The following is a 19,370-nucleotide window of genomic DNA, read 5'->3' as shown; positions in this document are numbered from 1 at the left end:
TTAGGACTTCTAATACTATGTTGAATAAAACTAGTGGAAGTGGACATCCTTGCCTTGTTCTTGATCTTAGAAGAAAAGCTTTCAGTTTTCACCATTAAGTATGATGTTAGCTCTTGGTTTATAGCTATAATATAACTTTTATTAAGTTGAAGTATGTTTCCTATAAACCTACTTTGTTGAGAATTTTTATCATAAATGCTTTTTCTATATCTATTGAAATGATCCTATGGTTTTTCCCTTTATTTTGTTAATGTGGTATATCATGTCAATTGGTTTGCTGATATTGGGCCATCCTTGCATCCCCTGTATAAATTCCACTGGATTGTGGTGAAGGATCCTATTAATATATTAGTGAATGTTGTTTTATAATATTTTGTTGAGGACTTTTGCATCTATGTTTATCAGGAATATTGCCTTATAGTGTGTGTGTGTGTGTGTGTGTGTGTGTGTGTTTGCTTGCAATGTCTTTATTTGATTTTGGTGTCAGGGTAATGCTGGCCTCATAAAATGTATTTCCATCTTCTATTGTTTAGTTTGAGGAGAAGAGGTAACTGATCCTGAAATTTTTGCTAGAAATCACCTGTGAATCCATCCTGTCTTAGATATTTTTTGGGAGATTCTCGATTACCAATTCAGTTTTGTTACTAATAATCCCTCTGTTCAGATTTTCTATACCCGATTCAGTTTTGGAAGGTTGCATGTTTCTAGAAGTTTACCCATTTCTTCTTGGTTGTCCAATTTGTTGGCATATCATTTTTCATAGTAGTGTCTAATAATCCTTTGTGTTTCTGCAATGTCTGGCCACTTTGCTTTTTATTTCTGATTTTATTTGTTTGGGTCCTTTCTCTTTTATTCTTGGTGAGAATAACTAAAGGTTTATCAATTTTGTTTATCTTTTCAAAGAACCAGTTCTTGATTTCATTGATTTTTTTCTATTAATTTATTTCCACTCTGATTGTTATTTTTCTCTTCCTTATCCTAACTTTGGGTTTTCTTTTTCTAGTTCTTTTCTATGTAAGGTAAGATTGTTTGAGACTTTTCTTGTTCCCTGAGGTATGCCTGAATTGTATTAATGTTCATCTTAAAACTACTTTTGCTGTGTCCCAGGATTTCAGACATTTGTGTTTTCATTTTCATTCATTTCCACGTATTTTAAATTTTAATTTTTTTCTTGACCCATTTATTGTTTAATGACATGTTGTTTAGCCTCCATGTGTTTGTGTTTTTCCCATTATAATGGATTTCTAGTGTCATACTATTGTGGTTGGAAAAGATGCTTGATATGATTTCAATCCTCTTAAATTTATAGAGTCTTGTTTTGTAGCCTAACTCATGATGTATCCTAGGGAATGTCTCATGTGCACTTGAAAGGAATATATATCCTATTGTTTTTGGATGGAATCTTCTGCATATATCTGTTAAATCCATCTGGTCTAATATGTCATTCAAAGCCAGTATTTCCTCATTGATTTTCTGTCTGGATGATCTTATCCATTGATATATATGTTTGATGTTAAAATGCCCTACTATTATTGGATTACTGTCAATTTCTCTCTTTATGTCTGCTAATATTTGCTTATGTATTTAAGTGCTCCAATGTTAGGTGCATAGATATTTACAATTGTTGTATCTTCTTGTTGAATTGGTATTTTTATCAATATATGATGCCCTTTTTTGTCTTTTGTTACAGTCTTTGTTTTAAAGTCTATTTTGTCTGATATAAGTATTACCCCCAACTTTTTTGTTTTCATTTGCATGGAATATCTTTTTCCATCCCTTTACTTTCCATTTGTGTGTATCTTTAAAGCTGCAGTGAGTATCTTGTGAGCAGCATATAGATGGGTCTTGGTTGTTTGTTTTTTTGCTTTTGCTTGTTTGTTTTCTTTTTTGTTTTTAATCCATTCCTTCACCTATGTTTTGATTGGAGTAGTTAGAACATTCGTTGTTAAGCAGTTATTGATAGGTATTTAGTGACATTTTGTTCATCGATTTCTGATTGTTTTTGTAGTTCTTTGTTCCTTTTTCTCTTGCTCTCTTTCTTTGTGATTTGGGACTTTCTTCAGTGTTGTCTGTTGCATTGTTTCTCTTTTTGTTTATCTATTACAGGTTTTGGTTTATAATTACTAAGAGTTTCATATATAACATCCTAATTACATAACGATCTTTTAAGTTGATGGTCACTTAAAACTGAGCACATACTAAAAAAACCTTCAGGGGCGCCTGGGTGGCTCAGTGGGTTAAGCCGCTGCCTTCGGCTTGGGTCATGATCTCAAGGTCCTGGGATCGAGCCCCGCATCGGGCTCTCTGCTCAGCAGGGAGCCTGCTTCCCTCTCTCTCTCCCTGCCTGCCTCTCCATCTACTTGTGATTTCTCTCTGTCAAATAAATAAATAAAATCTTTAAAAAAAAAACCTTCATATTTATTTTCCTATGTTTTACATACATGTTGTCATAGTTTACATCTTTTTATTTTGTGAGTCCCCTTATTTTTTATAGTTGATTTTACTACTTCTGTCTTTAGCCTTCATAATAATTTTATAAGTGATTGCTCTACTATGTTTATATATACTCTTGCTCGTGAAATTTTGTCCTTTCATAATTTTTGTACTTCTAATTGTGGTCTTCCCCACCCACCCCCCCTTAATAAATTCCTTTCAACATTTCTTGTACGGTTGGATTAGTGCTGGTGAACTCCTTTAACTTTTGTTTGTCTGAGAGATGCTCTCTCCTTTAATTCTGAATGATAATATTGTGCCACAGAATATTCTTAATTGTAGTTTTGTTTTTGTTTGCTGTGTTTTGTTTTGTTTTCTTTCAGCACTTTGTGTATATCATGTCACTTTCTTATGGCTGCAAAATTCTGCTGAAAAATCAGCTGATAATCTTATGGGGTTTCTCTTGTATGTAAGTAGGTGCTTTTGTCTTGCTTCTTCTAGGATTCTTTTTCTTTAATCTTTGACATCTTAATTTTTATTTGTCATATTATGGACCTCATGAGGTTTATCCTGTTTGGAACTCTGTGCTCCTTGAATCTGGTTGTCTGTTTCCTTCCCCAGATTAGGGAAATTTTAGCTATTATTTATTCAAGTAAGTTTTCTGTCCCTGCCTTTTTTTCTTCTCCTTTTGAGAGCCCTATCATGCAAATGTTTGTTTGTTTCTACTTTTGATACCCCTATCATGCAAATTATATTATCTTGGAAATCCTGTAAGTCTTTAACCTATCTTCTTCTTCTTCTTCTTTTTTTAATAATTCTTTTTTCTTTTGCTGTTCAGTGTGGATGCTCTTTTGATATATTTTTCATTTCCATTTATTGTATTCTTCAACTCTGATCAGTTCTATTATATTTTCTGTCTCTTTGTTGAAATTCTCACTGGGTACATTCACTTCTCCCTCCAGTCTGGTTGGCATCTTTATGACCATTACATTGAACTCTTTGTCAGGTAGATTGATCATCTCCATTCCATTTAGACCTTTTTCTGAGGTTTTGTCTTATTCTTTCCTTTTGAACATATCCTCTGTTTCCTCACTTTGCTTGACTCTGTGTTTGTTTCTATGAATTGGGTGGAACAGCTATTTCTCCTAACCTTAAAGGAATGGTATTGTGTATGGTCATCCCCTGTGTTGACTGTGTGTCCCTGGTAACTTGGGCCGGCTAAATGGAGTTGTGACTAGCATGGCTGTGAATTCCAGGACACTCAGTGCTGTGATTGCCTTGGTGGTATGGTCTGAGCTGAAGTAAGTGTGAGTTGGGGTGGTCCCAGGGCTCTCCATGCAAGGGGTTCCCTTGTAGGACAGCTGAAGTTAAAGTGTGTAAAAGCTGGGTATCCTGGTGCTCTCTGTGTAGAGGTTTCTCTAGCAGAACAGCTGAAACTGAGGTGGGAACTAGCCAAATTCCAGTGCTACCTGAAATGAAGGCATCCTGAGATTACATCTGCAAGTGAAATGAGTGTAAATCAGGGAGGCTCAGGGGTCTCCATGCAGAGGGCACTCTGGCAGGACAGCTAAATCTGAAGTGTGTGTAAACTGGTGTGTCATGTGGCATTTCATGGAGAGGGCACCGTGGTCATGCTTTTGGAGTTGAGTTAAGCACAGGCCAGGTGGTCTGGGGTTTTCTGTGCAAAGAGCACCCTGGCAGGGCAGCCAGAGTCAAAGAGCTTTGTGTCAGTGGTGCCCTGACAAGTCATCTGGAGTGAAGATAATGTTTTCCTGGAGTGTTCTGAGGTGTTTTGCACCTTTGTTACTTTAGTGAAATAGCTAGAGCTATAATGAGTGTTCACCAGTGGCGCTCCAGTGCCCATCATGTTTAGGTCACATTGGTGGGATTACCGGGCTGGTATATGCTAGGGTCCCTGGGCTCCCTGGGACAGCAGATCAGCTATGGTGCCTTGCACCCAATCCTGTCGGCTATCAAGTCTGAGGAGAAATGTAAGTTATAGTGCTTGTCAGCCACTCTGAGCCAGTGTGAGTTTCAGGACCTCCTTTACTGTTTGGTGTAGTTCTAGGGCTGGATCCTTTATATTGTAGGTACTCTTTTAAACCACAGCTTTATTTATTTATTTATTTATTCATTCATTCATTCCTTCCTGTGCCCCAGAGTGTCTGGGGCTGGTATGGGCTAGGGATCCAGGGCTTGCCAACATGTCATGTCAGCTATGGCACCTGGACCTTTTTCCTATCTGAGTTATCAAGGTGGAGGGGAATGAGGACCAAGGTGCTTGTCATCTCCTCTTACTTAGAGAGTGCTTGAGCAGCACTCCTACCATTTTCTGGAGTTCTAGGTCTGGATCCTTTATATTCTTTTTTTTTTTTTTTTTTTTTTAAGATTTTATTTATTTATTTGTCAGAGACAGAGGGAGAGAGCGAGTGAGCACAGGCAGACAGAGAGGCAGGCAGAGTCAGAGGGAGAAGCAGGCTCCCTGCTGAGCAAGGAGCCTGATGTGGGACTCGATCCCAGGACCCTGGGATCATGACCTGAGCCGAAGGCAGCTGCTTAACCAACTGACCCACCCAGGTGTCACTGGATCCTTTATATTCTAATTGCTCTATTGAACTTTCTCTTTTTTTCCCTGTGTACTAGGATGTTCAGGGCCAGTGTGGACTAGCCACCCAGGCATCCCTGGATCCTTTATATTCTAATTGCTCTATTGAACTTTCTCTTTTTTTCCCTGTGTACTAGGATGTTCAGGGCCAGTGTGGACTAGGGGTCCAGGGCTCTCCAAGGCAGCAGGCTAGCTATAGCTTGTAGACACTGCTCCCATGTGGGCTGTCAATGTGGAGGGGGAACGTAAACTGTGGAGTTTGCCTATTCCACCAACCCATGGAGAGTTTCAGCACCTCTCTTGCCATTTTGGAGGGCTCTAGGACATGTTTCTTTATATTCTAGTTGGCCATTTAGACCACAGCTTTTGTCTGTGCCCTAGGGCAGATGAATCTCTTTGTAGTTTCTCAGTATTATCCCTCCCCACTGTAGTTGGCAACTTCAGGGGGTGGGGTCCCTATTTCTCTTGTCATTTTCTATCTGGTCTCTCTATCTTTCCTTGTGCAGAAGCTGTTTAGTCAGCCCCATAGTCCTTCTTCAGGAAGAACTGCTTTATAAATATGTATAGTGTCGGTGTGTCCATGGAAGAGGTGAGTTCAGAGTCTTCCTACATTGCCATATTGGTTCGTTAACTGTTTTCTGGCTCTTTTGTAATTCTTCTGTCCATTTCTTCTGTGGCTCTCTTCCTTTGTGGTTTAAGGACTTTCTTTAGTGGTATGTCTAGATTCCATTCTCTCTCTCTTTTGTGTATCTTATATAAGTTTTTGTTTTGTGCTTACCATGATTCTTACATATAACAACTTATACTGATAATATACTGTTTTAAAATGATAATAACTTAAGTATAAACACATTCTAAAGCTCTGTTTTTACTTCTCACCACCAAATTATATGTTTTTGATGTCACATTTTACCCATTTTTATCTTGTATATCCCTGAATGAATTATTGTAATTTTAGTTTTTTCAACTTCTTTCTTAAACTTTATGCTAGCTTTTGAAGTAATTAATGCTATATCTTTACTATATATTTACCATTACCAGCAAGAGCTATACTTCCATAGATTTTTGTTATTGTTGTTGTTACTTATTAGCACCCTTTCTTTTCAGTGTAAAGAAATTTCTTGTAAGCCTGGTTTATTCGTGATGAATACTTTTAGCTTTTGCTTGTCTAGAAAACTATCTCTCCTTCGGTTCTGGATAACTTTGACAGGTAGAATATTATTGGTTGGAAGTTTTATTCTTTCAGTGCTTTGAATATATGGTGCTACTCTCTTCTGGACTACAAATTTTCTGCTGAAAATTCTGGTAATCATATGGTGTTTCCCTTGTATGTAATAAGCTTTCTCTTGCTGCTTTTCAGATTCTTTCCTTTATTTTTTTTTTAAAGGCTCATTTATTTACTTCAGAAAGAGAGAGAGAGTGAGCGAAAGCATGAGGGGAAAAGGGAAAGGGTCTCTAGGATCCCAAGCAGATTTCATGCTGAACGTGGAGTCTGATGCAGGGCTTGATCCCATGACCTTGGGATCATGGCCTAAGCTGAAACCAAGAATCAGACACTCAACCGACTGCACCACCTAGGTGCTACAATTCTCTCCTTTAATTTTTGACATTTTAAGTATAAGGTTTTTTGGTATAGGCTTCTTTGAGTTTATCTTCTATGGGATTCTCTGGGCTCTCTACATTTGGATGTCTGTTTCCTTTCCCAGGTTTGGAAAATTTCCACCATTACTTCTTCAAATGTTTCCTGCCCATTTCTCTATCTCTCTCTTCCTCTTCTGGGACCCCTGTAATGTGAATGTTAATCTATTTGATGCTGTCCTGTAAGTCTCTTATGCTACTTTCACTTTTTTCATTTTTAAAAAATTTTTTGCTTCTCTGGTATTGAGGTTCATTGCCCTCTCTTCAAGTTTACTAACTCTTTTTTTCTGCTCCCTTTAGTCTGCTATTTAACCCTCTAGTGTGTTTTTCAATGCAGTTTTTGTATTCTTCAGTTTTATGACTTCTATTTGGTACTTTTATTTCCTAGCTCTTTGTTGAAGTTTTCACTGTGTTCATCTATTCTTCTCCTGAACTTGATGTGCATCTTTAATATTTTGTACTTTTTATCAAGTAAATTATTTATGTCCATTTCTTTCAAGATTTTTTCCCCTGAGGTCTTATCTTCTTCCTTCATTTAAAACATATTCCTCTGCTTCTTCATTTTCCTTGACAATCTGTGTTGGATTTGTGCATTAGATAAAAGAGCTCTTTATATCAGATGAAGTAGGGGCCTCATGTAGGAGTTATGCCTCATCATTTAACACTGTACTAGCTTTTGATTTCTCTCAAACCTCTACAACTGTCCAAGGAGCCTAGTGCCTTTCTCTTTTATTTTACAGAAGTATAGATCAAACACAAGGTTACATTAGTATCATGTGTACATAATAGTGACTTGCCAACTCTATATGTTATTCTATGCTTGCCATAGTGTAACTACCATCGTTCGTCATGCAACACTATTACAATACCACTGACTGTACTTTTTATGCTGTACTTTTTATTTCCAAAACTTATTCATTCCATAACTGGAAGCCTGTACCTGCCATGTCCCTTCATCCTATTTTGCCCATCATCCCCTCCTCTGGCAACAATCAGTATGTTCTCTTGTATTTATGGGTCTGTTTCTGCTTTTTCAGTTATTTATTTGTTTTGTTTTTTGAATTCTCCACATACATAAAATCATATGGTATTTGCCTTTCTTTGTCTGGCTCGGTAGTGTTTGGTAGTATTAGTTTTGTAGTTATTTCTACCCTTCAATACATTTATTTTCATTAAGTATTTATTAAATACTTTCTTAAAAGATTTTATTTATTTATTTGACAGAGACAGCACAAGCAGGTAGTGGCAGACAGAGGGAGCTCCCCACTGAGCAGGGACCCTGAAGCAGGGCTTGATCCCAGGACCCTGAGATCATGACCCAAGCCAAAGGCAGATGCATAACTGACTGAGTCAATAAGGTGCCCCATATTGATTAAATACATTAAAACTTTTAAAAAATATTATGTGAAATAAGGAACATTGCTGTCTTTTATATTAAAGTAATTAAAGAAAAAATAGCTTAGTGGTTGAAGGTGTTCCAAGACCTAAGAGTTTCCCAAGGGGAGGATCTTAGTCAGCACCTAGATTCAGACCAATTGGAGCCAGACCCTCAGGCAGCAGCTTTAAATGTTTTCAAGTAATACCGTCATTTGGAACCACAACTGTATGCTCTGCTGGCCACCAGAGCCGGTGATCTGGAGGTGTCCCCTAAGCAGCAGATGCAAAAAGTGGGGCTCCCAATGAATGCATAAACTCCTCTCTGGGGACACCAATGAACTGTAGTGAGGCAGCAGGAGAGTATAAAGATGGCATCCATCAGCCTGTTTCTTGAGAGCACTTCTGTTTGCCCCCAGATGTGTGCCAAATCTGAAGCCCATCCTTCAGGCCAAAGCTCTAGGACAGGCAGATAGACCTTTTTCACAGAAAGACTGGGGGTATTTTTAGTCTGCTCTCTGTGCAGTGCCCTGGGGGTGGCAACCAAGACCTGTCTATCATGGTCCCATGGACCGCAGGAACACCAGGTTCCCCTTGCCACCAAAGCAAGACAATTAAAGGGCAGTGTAAAAACTGGGGCACCAGATATAAAAACCAGGGTACTAGATGTATATAAAAGCTCCCCTCTGGGAGATACTGGCACTCTGGAGCATGGCAGAGAGGGACTATGAAGATAGCAAAGACAGACACTTTCCGGTCTCTGGAAGGGATTCCAGTCAGCTCTTAGCTGTGTTTAGTTGGAAGCCTGCACCTGGAGCTGAAGCTATGCTGATAACCTAATAGTCCTCTTTTACATACAGACCAAGGTCCCAGGTTTGCTGCTTCTTGGTGTGCCCTAAGAATGGTAGCCATTTAAGAGTTCTTTTTCCATTGGTTACAGTTCTGTGGGCCCCACAAGTGTAAGTCCCACTGGCCACCAGAGTCATGTGATGCAGAGGTGTCCTCTGATGGAGCACGGCAGGTAGAGAGTACAAATATGTTACTGGAACATGAAGTTGGTGCCTGTGAGCCATTAAACCTGTAGAATTGTGTTAAATAGATGCCTGCCCCTTAGGAGGTAGCCAATATGCCAATGAGCCTTTTTCACAGAAAGTCTGGCTACCTCCTGATCCCCCACCTTTGCAGTAAGTGCTGGGGCTGGTGAGTCCACGTACAAGTGCTTGAAGAGCCATTTCTCAGATTGTTGTGGCCTGTGGTTCTCATAGCCATGGGCCATGGGTGCAGTTAAAAGTTGGAGTGCCTGCTGTGAGATTTAAAGCGTTTGCTACTGGGTGAAAAGCTGTGGGTTTTGAGTTCTCCCAATTGTGGGCTCCCATATCAGGGATGAGGTTTATGGTAAGATTGTGTCTCCTACCTGCTTCAGTGTGGGCCCTCTCTCTCACCTGATACATAGGATTCACCTAGTTTTCAGGTTTTGTTAGAGGGAGTTGTTCCATACATAGCTATAGATTCAGTGTATCCATGGAAAGAAGTGAGTTCAGTATCCTCTCATATCATCATCTTACACCAGAACCCAAGCATTCATTTTTTTGGTCTGGTCATGATTATTTCAACCAGGTATTTGGTTTTGCTCCCGTTTTGTCCTCAGTGACTAGCGCAGCTTCTGGTGGATAAATAATGAACAATATTCTTCTGAATAAGTTCCCAGAAATGGAATTAGAGCAGATTTTAAAAATTGAGATCTAAGACACTAGTATGCTTAACATATAGAAGATATTAAAGAAAAATGAATCCGTTTTTTGGCAACATATAAAAGGACTTATTGATCAACAGTGTTAATCAGTGCCACCTTCAACCTATCATTCTTCATCAACCTAGATACTACCTATCTAGTCCATATGATGGACTAGATACTCTAGTGGTATAAGAAATGAGGCATTATTTCTGCTCCAGGAAGCTTTAAAATGCTGGGTAGAGGGTTAAGAAATATATATGTGAAAACCAACCATTGTTTTTCAAGGCAATAGGTAATAATAAATGGCATCAAGATTATCTTCCTCCATAATTCAGAGGAGTGTGGCATGATTCAATTTAGTAGATAGTGTCAAACAGTTTTACAAAAAACCTGTTCTTATTTATACTCCCACTAGCACTATATACTGGTATTATCTTTTATTTTTAAACTTCAATCATTATTAGTTTGCATTTCTTTGACAGCCAGTGAAGTTAAGCAACTTTGCCTATGTTTGTCAGTCAGTTGGATATCCTCTTCGTATGCACATTTTTTTATATTGGGATTTATTATCTTTTCCATATTGATTTACAGGAGTTTAAAAAAATAAATTATTTTTGGTGAACCATGAGAGACTATGGACTCTGAAAAACAATCTGAGGGGTTTGAAGTGGCGGGGGGGTGGGAGGTTGGGGTACCAGGTGGTGGGTATTATAGAGGGCACAGCTTGCATGGAGCACTGGGTGTGGTGAAAAAATAATGAATACTGTTTTTCTGAAAATAAATAAATTGGAAAAAAAATTATTTTTATGAGTATTTTGCCAGATATCTATATTATAAATATGTTTCTCACTCTGGCTTGCCCTATTATTCTCTTAATGATGTGTTTTGATGAGCAGAACATCTTAATTTTAATATAGTCCAATTCATCATTTTAGAAATGGTTATTGCTTTTTGTGTCCTCTTATAAAACCTCTGTTTACTCAGGGTCATCAAGATGTATTTTTCTAATGTATTTTTCTAATATCTTTATTATTTTACATCTGAGCTCCAATCTTTCAGGATTTTATTTTTGTGTATGGTGACAAGTAGGGGGTCAAGAGTCATTCTTTTTCCAAAAGGTAATACAATTGATCAGCACCATTTATCAAAAAGGCTATTCTTTAAAAAAAAAAAAAAGCCATTCTTCCTCTGCTGTACTGTACTCTCATCCTTGACACCTGTGATAGTGTATATTCTATTCCTTATACTTTTTTTTGTCTAGTCTAGTGCCAATACAATACTGTCTAGTTTCTATATCTCTGTGATTGGTTTTGACATCTGCTAGCATGTCTTCCTGCTCTATTTTATGAAATTAGCTTGTGTTCTCTTTCTCTTCTTGTTCTTTGATTGTGGTTATGTTTAATCCACAGATCAAGAACTTATATTCTTGCAATATCCAGTATTCTAATTCATGAACATATTATACCCTCCTATTTATTTAGGACTTCTTCAATTTCTGTCAACAATGTTTCTTGGTTCTTACATAATTAGTTAATATACAATTTGATGTTCATACTGTACTTAGATCAATGGTTTAAAAGTTGGTAAATACTAGAGTTACCTATAGAGTTTTTAAATAATATTGATTTCTAGACCCTACCACAGAACTACTGCATCAGGATTTCTGGAAGTAGGGTCCTTGGAGTCTAAAAAGCCTTTTAGCTTCCATAACACTTTTGGTGGAAGTATAAAAATCGGTGCACTCTTTCTTTTTGCAGAATTGGGCAAATTTTATTGCATTTAAATAGTAACATCTATTGACCTTGCAACTATATATATCTAGAAATTTATGAAATATTTGTGCAAGTTTATAAATATATATAAAGGAATATTTATTATAGCATAGTCTGTAGAGGAAAAAATATAGCAAACTCCCTCAGTTTCTATCAATGAAAGAGGCATGCTTCTTACATGTAGTAGAGCACTAGACAGTTGATGAAAGTGAAGAATTAAATCTATAAGTACTGAAGTGGGAAGGTATCTAAATTAGTTAACATTTTTAAAAATCAAGAAGCAGAAAATTAAGTAAAATAAGCCAATATGGTTAAACATATTTATGCACACACACATTACACACAAACATACAAATCAAGGTATTCACATGACTTTATTTTCTGGGAACCAAAACTCAGCTGCTTTCTCTCATCTCTCTTCCCCCAAATCCTATAAATGATCAATGAATCAGAATCAAAGCATATGAAGCCCAGGATTGTTCTAATGGAAATAGTTGAGGTTGTTGCCTGTGAAATATCCAATGTTGAAAGGTAGGAGTCCAGTGGGATGAATTCCTAATAGTTTGAGGGGAGTGATAGGAAGAATTGGTTGGCTTATTGCAAATTCATTTGACAACAGGTTGAGAACAAAAATCCTTTATTAAAATGACTTTTTCTATACTCTGTGACGAATGTTTATAATAAGAAGACATGACTTGGGTTACATAAACTCTTCTTTTTTTACTATGTTAGAGTTTCTTAAGTATATAATTCAGTGGCAATAAGTGCATTTAAGATATTGTGCAACCATCATCACTATCCATCTCTAGATACTTTTCATTGTCTGAACAGAAATTCTGTATGCATTAAACAATAACAAAAATTTCCAAGTTCATTTTGGTATATAGCCAAGTTTGGGACCTGTGAATTATGTGACTTTCAAAAGTATGAGTTATTCTGTCAGTTGAGCCCTTTTTCCTTTCAGCCTTCTCTGTGAGGTTGTCAGTTCTACCAATAACTTTCCCTAAGGCTCAGCTTCACCAACAATTCCTCCATGAAGTCTTCCTAGACATTCCAGAAAAATATTTCCCATTATTGGAATGTTTTAAACTGTGCCCATGGTCTTGTTTTGATCTGCCTACACAATTTTTAATTGTGATCCATAATTCATAATGTTTAAAATTCCCACAACCAGCTTTTCCCAATATCAGTGTTTCTGGCTTCTCTTGAAAACTGGAAAACCTGACACCCTGAGCCAGCATTCCTAGGTGGCAACAACTGTTCAGAGTTGAGAAGCAGCTGTCCTCTTTCTAGGGCCATGCACTTTTCCTCTGACACAATCCCCACCACTTCCTACTGCCTCCTCCCCTCTGAGGATGAATGCCTTTTGCTTGTTCTGATGTTTTTCTTACAGTGTAGAAATATTTTTCTGAGATCCTGTCACTACCAAAAGAGGATCCCTATACTAGGTCTACATCAATTACTCATTTATATTTCTTTCTGTCCCCTGTTGTCATTTGAGTTTGCAATTCTCGGTGAACTTAATCCTAGGCATTTATGTGCTTGGCACATCTCCCTTGCTGTTTTGTGAATTTCTCATGACATGCAGAAAGCATGCCATAAGTGGTTTTAAGTGACTATCAGGTCTTCCAAAGTCATGCTTAATTTTTACTGTAATTTCTAGGCTCAAATTCTGAAAGTGTTTTAGACATTATTTGCTTTCTTCCCAGCCACCTTCTTTCTGTAATCCGTAGAACTCCTACCTGTTCTTCACATACAAATTAAATGTTAGATTTTGCTAGAAGTCTTTCCACAGTATGTCCCTCTTCCCTCTGAAGCCTTCAGCTCATCCCGCGCCTCAGTGGTGAAGCTGAAATCACCCGCTCACCACCTTTATCCCCTCAGCACCTCTCAAGGCACAGAACCTGTCAGCACCAAGCAGAGGCCTGAGCACACAGTGGGTCTTCAGTACAAGTTGAGAGATTACATGTCAAAGGGAACTCTTTTTTGAGCCTCTCATTTTCTTTAAAGTCTGTTCATGTAAGGCTGTTTGGAGCCGTCTGTTGTTTTTCCTGATTCCTGCATTTTCCTTTGTTTTTCATGGAACACATAGAACTGATTTCCTGTAAGGCTTTGCAAATAAATATCAAGGTCAAGGGCTGGAAGCATTTCTGGAGCTATCATGGCACCTCTTGATTCCACTGGGCCAAGAAATGCTTTCAACCCCAGAGGGCAGAAGTTTTTCAAAACAAGCCTGTTCCAGTAAGGGCGTGTGCTTCCTCCATCAACTCCTTCTCCCCCCTGCTTGCATTTTAACGACTTTGGGAAGAATGGAAATTCTGCAAAACCTTTCGTATTTTTGAACCACTAAGTAGGCTAGGTGATGGGGCCTGTGGTGGTTTCTCAGTGAGAGGTTTGTACAGACAGGAACATGCGGAGGTGGTGAAAGAGGCCCTTTCTGAAGAGCCAGTGGTGGGAGCATTGCCTCCTCCTGCTCGACCCCCTCCTCCTTCCTCTTCCTTCCCGGGGGTTGTCTGGACTTAAGTTCATGGGGACTTTGATCCCTGTGACAGCGGGTGGCTTCTGGCCAGGCCTCCTGCGCTTCAGGGCTAGAGCAAGTTCAGGGGGAATCTGTTCAGCGGTTTAGTCTTTTTCATTGTCCACATTGACACGACCAACCTTCTCACTTATTTTGTCCACATTCTTAGTCTCAGTGTTCTCTTTATTTCTTTTCATTTTCTTCTCTTCAATACTTTGCTGTTTGTTTGAGGTGGGCGGCCTCTGTGCTTATAAACAAGAAAGTGCAAGGGACATAGTCAAAGGAATTTTGTGTTAGGAATCTTGGGACAGCCCCTGGGTGCTTGGTTCATCTCAAAGGGTGCAGTATCCCTTAGTAGGAGGTGTGAGGGGTGAGCATTTGTGGGGACCTATGTCCTCCTGGAGATGCTACAAAAGCCATGCAGGTACTGCTGAACTTGGGCCTGGGTACGCCCCCACCCTGCCACCTCCAGATCATGTTTTTAGAAAGTGGATAATAAGGGACTTCATAGGGAGGCTTTAACTTCCTTATACTCTCCTTTAATCAGACAGGCATCTTTCTCCTATGTGCAATGGAAGAGTGATATTTTCTCAATTACATGTAAAGGGCTTCCGCCTGATGACTACACTTTCTGGATCCATCAGGGAAACCAGGTTGTTCTGCTTACCCTCAACAGTTCTGTAACACACACACACACACACACACACACACACACACACTCAGCTACATACAGACAGTCCCTGATTTACAATGTTTCAAATGACTATTTTTCAGCTTTATGATGGTGCAAAAGCAGTATGCATTCAGTAGAAACTACACTTCGAGTTTTGAGTTTGGACCTTTTCCTGGGCGAGAGATGTACAGTGTGATACTCTCTCACGATGCTGGGCAATGGTGGCAAACTGCAGCTCAGCCAGCCGTGCAATCATGAGGGTTAACAACCAGTATGTTTATGACCGTTCTGTATGCATGCAACCATTCTGTGCTTTACTTTCAGTACACCGTTCAGTAAATTACTTGAGATAGTCAATAATTTATTATAAAATAGGCTTGTGTTAGATGATTTTGCCCAGCTGTCAGCTAATGTAAGTATTCTGAGCAGTAAGCTATGATGTTCAGAAGATTTCATTTATTAAATGCATTTTTGATGTATAATAATTTCAACTTAGGATGGTTTACTGGCATGTAATTACATCATACGTCAAGGAAGATCTGTGGAAAGATGGTTCCAAAGAAAAAAGCCTCCCAGTTCTGAGTTAGAAGATTTAGAATGAACCAACCCCTTACCAACCAGACCCTTTCTGGTGTTGGGTGTCAAATGTAGGAGGGTAGTCAAAGGGTTGTGGAAGCTCACCTTATCCACTCATGACGAGCTCTGCCTCTGGGACATCTACTATGTTGGTTCCATATTTCTGTCTTCAGGGCTGGCATGGGACACACCCTCATTACATTTCATTTGGACTATTGCAGTCACCTCCCACTGTCCTTCAGCCTGTGGTTACTCTATTTCTCTTATTAATCAAGGGAAGGCCAGAGTTTAGGAGCCTATCAGCATCTTTTCTTTTTTCCATTTAGGCCAACAAAAATATCAGCTCTTCAGTGTGACTTCTCCTGTCTCCTCAGCCAACATCCACTGGTATACCCTCTGGGCTTGCATCATAAATTAAAATTATTTGCAACCTTTGCCCCTCTCCCCTCCCTCTCAACGCCCCCCCCCACTCCCATTGCAAGTGTTCTACAATCTAGTGAGGTTCTCATCACAGTCTGCCTTTTTATCATGTATCTCTGTGTCCTCACTACATGGCCAGCCCTCTGGGGATACCCCTGAAATCCAGCAGAATTTTTAGTCATAGTAAGATCTCCCCAGATGTTGAATTGGAGTCATAAGGATTTCAGAAATATAGGAAAGGCCAATTGGGAATCAGAATGGATTGGAAGAGAAAAACCAAGAGCAGGAAAATGCACTTCCCGAATTGCCTGCATGTGCCAGGAGGTGAGTACAGTGAAGGTCACTCTTACATACACCTGATTGTCATGAAACAGTGACTTTTTACCTTGGCTATTGCATAAGCCCTATTCAAGACAAATCAGAGTCTCTGAGGTGGGGTTCAAGCATTAGTATTTTTCAAAGCACCTAGGTGATTTCAATGGGCAGCTAATTGAAAATTACTGGCATAAGGAAATTAGAGCTTGCAGAGAACTTTCTTTTATGGAGTTACCAAGAGGTCCCTACTGAGTCCTGCCACACCACCCATAGAGGGAGGAAGTTAGTGGGGGTGAGTCGATGGACAGCACTTAACATGGAAAACATCAGGTAGTTTATCTCCTCTTACACCTTGTACACACTCCATTGTCTGTGGTCCTTGGAGCTTTATGTCAAGCCAAGACAGAAGATGGGATAGGCCTTGGAGTGCTTGTAGAAGTGGGACTCCCAACTTCAGCGGACTGGAGGAAATCCACTTTCAGGGTTGTCAGCCTAGCCATCATCCCCATGCAGAAAACTCCCCCAGTCAGACCAGCCCACAAAACCAGAACAGAACCACCATGCAATTGTGCAGTCACACACTCAGTAACTCTGGGCCTGTCTTGTTCCCCCACTGGAGAGTTCTCTTCGAAGGGCTTTCCTCTGGCAGAGCATCCGTTTTTCTTCTGTTGCCAATAAAAATCCCCGGCGCTGTTCTTTCTCCTTCGCTTCCTTCTATTGCTTCTGACAGAGTTTGCCAGTTAGCTGAGGTCAGGATTTCCTTTTTACAAACAACCTGCTTTCAGTCAGTGGGGCCAAAGGTTTCCTAAATTACAAACCCTTTCATTTCTTCTGCCACAAGTTATCCTGTCAGTTTGTATAATTGCACAGAAGAGAGAGAAATGGAAACATTCTAAGACACTGAGAGAAGTGCTTTTACCAACTCTATCCTTTCGGGTTGTCAAAAAACTCTCCTGAATGGGATGGACAGGACGATTCCAGTGGGATCTTTCAGAGCTGCATGTTGTGTAAGTTCCAGTGTCTGGAAGGAAATTTCTCACAGGTCTTAAACGAACACACAATGTCTGTGGCATCGTCTTCACATTCTGTTAAGCAAATGATCTCCTTTATATTCATTTGAATTGGGAAACACCCATGTCAGATTCAAGTATTTTTTTAAAAAACAAATTTTGCAAGTTATTGCTAAAAGTTGACACTTGTAAATACCAATTAGAAGATAAATTTTAAGTCAACCTCTGAAAAGATGACATGGAATTGAGGGTGTTTGCTCAGGTTTTTTAAAAAAGACATCATTAGGAAATTGTACGAACTGGGTGGACAGGACACTGAATATGCCTTGAAAACTGAGAGGGCTCTCTAAGTTCACCCCGGTATGCGGTGATAGAGCAGGGAGGCAAAGCCAATGTTTGCTGCCCCTGGAGCTCTTGATCTTTCCATGATTCTGTGCTGTATCCAAGAGTTGGTTGGGGTCGTGACTCTCCCTTATTTGGCTGTGACCTCTGGCAAAGCATTTAACCCAAGTTTTGTAATCTGTAAATTAAAAGGGGCTCAACTATTTAGACCGAACATGTTAAGTCTCCTAGAGATTCACTGCCACAGTGGAAGTTTCCAGGCTGTGTGTGTTAATGCAGGAGCCTGAGCGAAATTTCTGTTCCTATCGCACTAAGCCTAAAGTTTACTCTGAGATGAAGGACAGGTAAAGCCTGTGCCCTTCTCCTCTTCTGGTCACTTCTACCCTCACTCAATGGTGAGCAGTCCCATAGTCCATGGCTTTCCTTTTCTTCTCTCCTTCCCTTGCCACATTTTGCCCAGTCAAGGCTTCTTTCATATTCACCTTCTCTCCCCTCTCCTCAGACCAACCCTAGCCTTCAGATCTTTGTTTAGAGGTCAGTTCCTGGAGGGAAGCGTTCCCCTACCTGCCTATGCTGCCTATGCCAGCCCCATTTCACATCCATCCCTACTGCCTGTTTTATCATTGTAACTGATCCCTTTTAAAATTACTATCTGAATGCTTGAGGGCAGGGAGAGGACTGTTTTTTTCACCTTGTTTTTTTGTTTTTGTTTCTTTGTTTTTGTTTTTGTTTTACTAAACCAGAATAAGGCAGTGTCTTGATAAATGGTCTGTGCCATCAAGGACCTGGTTCTGCCCTATTAAGCTAGTAACTTGTTTTCCTAACTCTTTTCTTGCTCTTTGACATCCCATTCTCCACCCAGCAGTCAGGGTCATTATGTCAGAGTGTGTCAGATTTGTTTAAACCCTCAGTGGTCTCCCATTCCATTTAGAATAATATCCAAATCCCTTGCCAACACTTCAAGGCTACAAGGTCTCCCTCCTTTTCCAAAGTCATCTCTTCTTGGACCCATGGGCATGATTTTTCACTCCTAGAACACAATAGATAGAATCCTTCTTCTCGAGGACCTTTGCCTGTTTCCTGTGCCCCTGATCTTCACATGCTGCTTATTTCTCAGCAGTTGATTTCAGTTCATACATTATGGTTCTGTCCATCCTTATGCCCTGTCACTTATATTCCCTGTCCCAATTTTCCAGCAAGAGTGTTTCGAGTATTTCATTCATTCTTTCATGTCTTGTCTATTCCTACCTATTTTAGTGTAAAACCCCATCCTCAGGGGCAGGGACCTTCCTTAGCACCTAGGACAATGCCTCCCATAGTGGGGGCCCAGAGAATCTTTATGGAAGGGAGCAATATGAACTCCAATGAGACTATAGACATTGAGTGGGAGAAGGTCAGGAGAGGGGACTAATGCTGGGTGCCATGATGGGAAAGAAGGCTCCGAAGAAGAATCCTGCACTGAGAGTGGAGGATGTCATTAATGGAAATAGGAATGCTCTGAAAACAAGTGAGGCAGGGATGCTTATAGGTGGTTTGGTCCATTAAAGAGTCCAGTTAATGTGCACTGAAGGTTTGTTCATAGCAGTAATGAGAGATTATGGTGGGAAGAAAGTAGATACTATACTTGGAAACTTGGGAATGCCAAGTAGAAAAATTTGGGCTCTAATCAGAGGTCAAAGGGAAACCCTTTACATATATTAGTCAGGTAGTATTATGTTAGAAGTGTTGCTTTAAAAAATTATCTTTTGGGTGCCTGGGTGCCTCAGTAGGTTAAGCCGCTGCCTTCGGCTCAGGTCATGATCTCAGGGTCCTGGGATCGAGTCCTGCACCAGGCTTTCTGCTCAGCAGGGAGCCTGCTTCCTCCTCTCTCTCTCTGCCTGCCTCTCTGCCTACTTGTGATCTCTCTCTGTCAAATAAATAAATAAAATCTTTAAAAAAAATTATCTTTTGAGGATATAC

The sequence above is a fragment of the Neovison vison genome, chromosome 4, assembly GCF_020171115.1.
Source record: "Neovison vison isolate M4711 chromosome 4, ASM_NN_V1, whole genome shotgun sequence".
In the NCBI taxonomy this organism is placed as follows: domain Eukaryota; kingdom Metazoa; phylum Chordata; class Mammalia; order Carnivora; family Mustelidae; genus Neogale; species Neogale vison.
The sequence above is the reverse complement of the archived record's forward strand: the minus strand, read 5'-3'. Positions refer to the sequence as shown.